We start from the raw sequence: 7,636 nt of genomic DNA, 5'->3' as shown, positions 1-7,636 counted from the left end.
CGACAAGGAAGGTTTTCAGGTGGGACTTGAAAAAGGGGAGAGAGGGGACAAGGCGGGGTATTGAGGGAGAATGTTCCAGAGATTCGGGATGCAGTGGCTGAATGCACGAACTCCAATGGTGGAACAGAGTGCATGAGGGATAAGCAGAAGGCAAATGCCAGTCGATCGGAGGTGCCGGGTGGTGGATTGGGAAGTGAGGAGGTCAGAGAGGCAGGGAAGTTCCAGGCAGTGAAGGGATTTCAAACGAGTGTGAGGATCTTGAAGTCGATCCGTTCTGTGAGATGTGCGTACAGAGTTTGGTCCGGGTCAGTATGTGGGCGGCAGAGTTCTGAATGAGCTGGATTTTTTGAATAGTGGAGCTGAGGAGACCGGCAAGAAGTGCATTTGAGTAATCCAGGCGGGAGGTGACAAACACATGCTTCCAGCATATATGTGGAAGGTTCAGCCTTTGTTGTTTTTCCTTTGAGCTGTGTTGTGAGCCAACACAGCCCCCTTATATTTAATTGATCAAAACAGTACACAGGAGTCTAACCAGAGGAACGTACAGTTTGAACATGACCTCAGGGTCTGAACTCGACTGATTTGACAATGCAGCCCAGTATCCTGTTTACTTTGTTTATGCTTTGACTCGATGCATGCCGCTGAACTCACCTCGCTCAAATCAAATTTAACGGTCCATTGGCAGATTTGGCTGGACCTTATCAAAACATACCCCTCCGCCCTCGCCACTGCTAAATCGTCCTTCTACTCCAAGACAATCTTGGAGCCCAAGGACAACCCCAGGCTCCTCTTCTCCATTACCAACCGGCTCCTCCGCCCACCCTCTCACACCTCGCCCATCCTCTCCTCCAACGCCGACTGCGAGGTGACGCTGGACTTCCTCGAAACCAAAGTTGAGGGAATCCGCTCAACTCTGCCCTTCTGTCTACTACCTCCTCCCCATCTCTCCATCATACCCCGGCTCCTACCCAAAATCCCCTCCACATCTTAAAACCTGTCTCCCCCTCCTCTCTCACTACCATTACAACGCACATGAAACTGACCACCTGCTCCTTCGATTCCATCCCTACCCCTCTCCTTACCTCCCAGCTCCACCTCCATGCCCCTCTACTCACAGACATCATAAATCTCTCCCTGTCCACTGGCACTGTTCCCACCCCTTTAAAAATGGCCGTGATCACCTGGACCCTCCCTGGACCCATCGCCGCTCACAAATTATCGCCCCATCTCCAACCTCCTTTTCCAAGGTCCTGGAACAAGTCATTGTTTCCCAGTTTCACTCCTTCCTCTCCCACCACTTCCTTCACAAACCCCTCCAATTAGGTTTCCGTGCCGCCCACAACACAGAAACAGCTTTGATCAAAGTGACAAATTACATTTTATCCATCTATGACCAGTGCTCCCTCTGCCTCCTCGTCCTCCTTGGCCTCTCTACTGCCTTTGATACCATTGACCACTCTATCCTCCTGCACCTCCTCTCCTCTCACCACAACCTTCATGGTTCTGACCTTGAATGGTTCAGATCCTACCTCTCACATCATCTCTACTTCATCTCCACAAACAGTTTGTCTACCATCTTGTGCAGTGTTCCTCAGGGCTCTGTCCTTGGTCGCCGCCTCTTCAATATCTATATGCTCCCTCTTGGTGACATTATCTGCAGACATGGGGTCAACTTCCACATGTATCCGTATGACACCCAACTCTCTCTCTCTGCCTCCACCCTCGACTCCAGGACCACAACTGTCCTGACAGAATGTCTGTCAGACATAAAGTCCTGGACGAGAGCTAACTTTCTTCAGTTGAATGTCAACAAGACCAAGGCCCTCCTGGTTGGCTCCTGTCAGCAGCTCCACACCTCAGGCGTTGACAGCATCAACCATCCATGGATGCACATTCCACCTCACTGAGCCAGTCCAGAACCTTGGTGTCCTGTTTGACCCTCAACTATCCTTTCTACCCCACATCTGTGCCATGACCTGCTCTGCCTTCCTCCACCTCCGCAACGTCACCCAGCTCCACCCCTGTCACCAAGACCCTCATACACATATTCATAATATCCAGGCTTGACTATGTAAACTCCTTGATTGTCAGCCTCCCCAACCCCTCCCTCAATAGGCTGCAGGTCATCCAGAACTCTGCAGCTTGTGTCCTCTCTCGCACCAGGCTCCGTGGCCCTATCACCCCCATCCTCAGCTGACTCCACTGGCTTCCCATCGTTCAGAGGATATAGTTAAGGTCCTGCTTTTCACCTTCAAAGCCCTCCCTGGCCTTGCACCTGCCTACCTCTGCGACCTCCTAATCCCCTATCAAACTGCCCGCTGTCTCCACTCAGCGGGCTCCGTCCTGTTTCACATGCCCCGCCTCGCCCACCCCATCATTGCCAGCCACTCTGGAACTCCATCCCGCAGTCCCTCTGATTCGCCCCTTCCCTTGCCCGCTTTAAGATCTGACTCAAAACCCTCCTCTTCGATCGTGCCTTCAATCACCCTTCTTCCCCCTTCTGCACTCCACCCTCCCAGATTCTGACCCCCAGCTCGAGTCCGAAACGAAACATTAATTGTCCAGTGCCTTGGAACATCCTCCCAATGTGAAAGAGTGTGAGTGAGTGTGTGAGTGTGAGAGAGTGTGTGTGAGTGAGTGTGAGAGTGAGTGAGTGTGAGCGAGTGTGAGCGAGGGAGTACCTGAGAGAAGCAGACCCTGCTGTCCAGGACACTGTGGGGACAGGTTCCACCCGGCTATACAAATGTCATTTTGTTGTTGTTCTTTTGTCACATTGAAAGATCTCCAAGAACTTTGCATTACTGTCAGGTGTAGTGACTGATTCTGTAGGCACCAATAGGGCTACACAAATAGCCATGAGGTGAATGGACAATTACTTTGGAGGAATATCGTCCAGGACTATTTTTGGTACGATGGACACTGAGCCAGCTGAACACTGAAGAGAGAAGTTGATTAAGTTTTGATACAACAAATAAATGAGGAGAAAGGTTTAAAACAGGAAACATTTTCTAAAAAGATCAGGTTAGATTGTGAAACAAGAGCTGGATTACCCAGTGAGCTGAATGGCTTTCTCTTAATCCCTTTCTTTTGGTCAGTTGGGTGTCTGACACATGTAGAAATCCATCATAATGTTTAACAGTAGCTAACCAAATGGGAATTATACACATCCCACATAAACATTGGAAATTCCAGGATTGTTGGAATGGAATGCACAGTATCTCCCTGGAGGGCTGCATCCTACTTACCTAAATCTGGAAAGTATTTGGCGCAAGAGCCAATGTTTGGAGATCCTAGAGCGTGCATCTATCCAGCTAAAACCGTCCAGCTTGTCATTGATATCGCTGTCTGGCAAGCTTTCCTGCTACTTGTCCAGTGAGGACCACCCTACTGGTTAGGGCTTTGGTTTGCAGGGTTAACAGGAACTGAGTGGGACAAATCTCTACCCCCACTGACTGGTCTACCCTTCCAGGTTCTGCTGATAAGCCATTAGCTGTCATTAGCTGTCCCTGTAATACTGTGGACCTGCCTGGCTCAGGAAGAGGACTACCAAGACTGCCATAGAAGGTGGACTTGATTCTGACATTCCGTTGCCAAACATGTCACCCTGGAGCCAGTTCAGCTCCAAGGAGACCCCGGTTACCTTCCGCTCAAGGAAAATAGTCACTAGTTGGTCATTTGACATCTGACAAGGCGGGTTTGAGACCTCACTAGGTACCAGGATCTCCCTGTGATCTTCCTGGTGTGCCACACAGCTCAGAATAAATGTGTGAAAGCATTGCCACCATCTTCCTGCCCACAGCTCGGATACATATGCTTCCCCATTGAGCGATAGATCCACCAGTTGGAGGTGTGGAGCTTGTGCAGCAACTTCTTACTACTTTGGAAAGCAAAGAAGATGGGTTCGAAGCCCTGCATATAAGAACACAAATTCAGATTCCATCATCTTTCACCTCAAGCCTGAGAGTTTCCTCATCAGCTATCTGACAGACATCTGCCTTCAGCGTGGTTGGAGGACCTTTGCAGGACAGCTTGTGACATGCTGAACACCTTGATGCTCTCGAGGTCCAAGTACAATGTCAGATACCAGGCTTACTCAGCACCAGCTGCATAATCCAGGTCCTTATGCGAAGGGCCTTGGCAAATAGACATGCCCGCTGAAGCAACTCCACCTCCAGGGTGCTTAAGTCAGTGTAGGCCACAGCCCTCCCTTCCTGTAGCCACTTCCATGATTGGCACAAATCCAGCTCACTGTTTGATCCTGGATTTCATAAATGGGCCAGAGGAAGCCTCTCTGCTGCATTTTATTCCTAATCATATGCTCTTATTGTGTCAAATTGTGTTCAAAACTCCAGTAACAGGTATGCCGCTAATTGATCTGATAAAATGTGTTTGAATGTTGGGATTACAGAACTAAGTCTGGAGCACGGCTGAAGTACTGATCAGTTCTCAAAATAGACTGGCATATTTTTACCAGACGGACTCTGCAATGCTGTCAAACATCTAAATATCCACTTACATTATTTAAAAACTGCTCAAACAATCTAACGTTTTGAACATGAGCTTGACAGGTTAAATAAACACGGTTAAATAACCAACAGCTCCTTACAGCAAAGCTGTCATCCTTTCGTTTCTTTGTTAGTACTGTCTGTAGGTTCATTAGGCTCATTCTGATTCCTGCCTTTTAGTTTGAATAATGGCAACTGGGTGAGGTGCTGTGCGTGACTGTGAAGGTAAGATGAGTAAAATGCCTCCAGGAGAAGGGACAGAGGGAGGAAAATTGGTCAAGTCACATTGTTATAAATAAATAGTTAAACCAGAAAGTAATACGTTTTCAGTGCTTCCACATTATCCTGCTGAAGAATAGACACTTAGCGCACATTACTTTGTTCCATAGTCTTGCCCCACACTATCTCTGTGATCTTCTAAATTCCTACCAACCTACCCCCTCCCTCGGCATGCACTGATCTCCTTCTCCATCGGCTGGCTGGTTTTCAGCCTTTTTGCCCCCATCCCCTGAAACTCTGTTCCAGTGTCCCTTCACTCTCGACTGTCCAGCACCTTGGGACATCCTCCTGATGTGAAAAACCCCATACAAATTTAATTTGTTGTTGTTACTGTGGCAGATTTCCACAGACTTCATGGCGTTTAACAAAACAATATTTTCCAGCAACTTCTTAATGTTCTGGGACCAACCTTGATAGAGCTATAAAGGGTGGATTGTGCATTAAGGTAAAGTAGAGGGAGTCATGAATGCTGGCTCCCATTCATATCCCATATCCGTTACTCCATCCCCATTCATCTCAGTGATCCAAAGAAAGGCAATTCAAAGAGTAAGAAACTAGCATTAGTTTGGCTGGTATTTTGCTTCATTCATCAAATGGCTTTTATCATACAGCCTGCAAAACATAAAATATAAACATGCAAACAAAGAATATGGATGTGATTCAATATAAAGGAAAAGGATCAAAAACACAGTTTAGCCACGGCATGTTTGCCTCAAAACTGATTACCAATAACATTGGTACTAATTAGTAATAATACTGATTGCTTACATCAATCTGTCTTATGTTTAGGTTGTTTTTGACATTTCAACAAAGGGCATGGACTCCTGTGAAGACTGGGCATCTGCAGCTGTGGTTAACTGGTTAAATCATGTTGGGATCCATCACATCGCTGACGTGATGAGGACGGAAGGTAAACTTTTAATCCTATCGTCCAACTCTACATTCACTCACACCCCTTTCGCCTAACTCACCATTCACACCACCTTCACACAGGTCACCCATTCATATTATCCGTAGTACCCACCAAGGTCACCGTCATTTACATCACCTACACACCATATTAATCTTTGGTGTGTGCACTTCTGGTCACTCTTTGGTGTGTGTGCTCTCCTCCTCTCCCTTCCCCCTTGTTCAGAGTCTAATCCCACCCCTGTACAGTGCTCTGAAATGTTATCCTACATGAAACGGGCTGCAAATATAATACAAGTGGTTGTTGTTGTGTGCACTTGGAATATAAATTTTATTTTGTTCTTTGCAAAGACAAAGACAAAAAGACAAAGAACAATACATTTACTGACAAGTGGAACACAGAAGGCACTTACAGCAAGGTTTGACATATTTACTGGGAAGAAGGAATAACCCCAAGAGTAATAGTTCTCCAATGAATTAATTCACCTCCATGTCGTACGCTTATTGCAGCAAATTATTCATAAGCTAACAGCAGGAAATTATTTTTGCAGAAATTATATGTTACATAATGCATACAGTATTTTGAAAAAGAGCTCTCGGTATTCAAAAGGGTAGGTTATCCCTATGCTTTTAAGATACAGTGTATTTACTGTGAAAGTGACACAAGAGAATGTATCAATATTACATGGAACAATCTTGTGTCAGAAAATAATTTGCCTCCATGATGGTTTTTCAATGTTCTCATAGCAACATAAAACACATGAAAGAAAACTCATGCAACTCTATTTTTCTCAACAGAACATGTCCTCTCTGAACCATTATCTCCTCAGCTGGATGACAGTCAAATAGGTGAGATGTTTTGCATCTAACAACCCTTTAGCTGCAATTCCCAGTAATACCTCTGAAGTTAACACTGAGTAATGGATATTTGTGCCAACTGTAGAACCACACAGAACATTATACTCAGATAAATATCTCCGGAATGTACAGAATTTACAGAATAAGTGAATTGAGTAACAAAGCAGCATTTGATTTGATCATAGAGTTGTCTTGCACTCTTTTTATCCTTTTTATTCTCTTTTTCAACCTATGCTTGGTATACAGAGCAATATTTCCTGAATTTCTAATTGTTACTCATGTGTGATGGCTGTAGGTGTTGTGCTGTAGGCTTTGAGGAACACAGCACATTTACTGTTGTGAAATTTACTCTAAAACACTGCTCACTCGGAGATTCCTGCATTCTTCCTACTAAACCTTACAGAAACATTCAGTCACCCTTTATTCTGAATTAAAGTTTATTTTAAGTTGTCCTTATTTACAAATTAATTATAAAAAATATTTGGCAATGAGCAAAGTTCTTGAGCCCCGTCCGTATATGTCTTTCAACCATTCTACCCAGTTCTCCAGAACTCCATCTGTATTGACCCTTCCCTCTCTGTCTTCAAAACATTATCTTTTCGACCAGGCTTTTGGCCACCTTCCTCCTGCCAACTCAGCTTCCCCCCTCCCCCCGTGAAAACTGAAAATATTACATACGATTAGCATCAGTTTCTGTTTCCACATGTTCATCTGTGCTACATATGGTAACCCAACCCAGTAGGCACTTTGATTCCCTGGTGAGAGACTGTCAGACAAAAATAGCCAAAGTATTCCTCATAATAGATATCTTTCCTTCTAAAGTTCATCCTTTCTTTAAAATAATTCTAAAAAGAAAATAAATCACGTATTTTGTTTGGTACAAGAATAGCTTATTCCTGAACCAACAAAGGCATTCAAAATGATGGGTATTTCAAATCACATATGACTGACTCATAGATTCAATTTGTTTACCTAAAGTAGTACTTGGTCCTTCAGATGAGATATTAAACTGAGGTCAAGTCTGCCTGTTCAAGTGGACATTAAAGATCCCATGGCACTATCAAAAACCAGAAAGGAGTTTCTCC

The sequence above is a fragment of the Callorhinchus milii genome, unplaced genomic scaffold (assembly GCF_018977255.1).
Source record: "Callorhinchus milii isolate IMCB2004 unplaced genomic scaffold, IMCB_Cmil_1.0 Scaffold4, whole genome shotgun sequence".
Lineage (NCBI taxonomy): Eukaryota > Metazoa > Chordata > Chondrichthyes > Chimaeriformes > Callorhinchidae > Callorhinchus > Callorhinchus milii.
Note: the sequence above shows the minus strand (reverse complement) of the source record.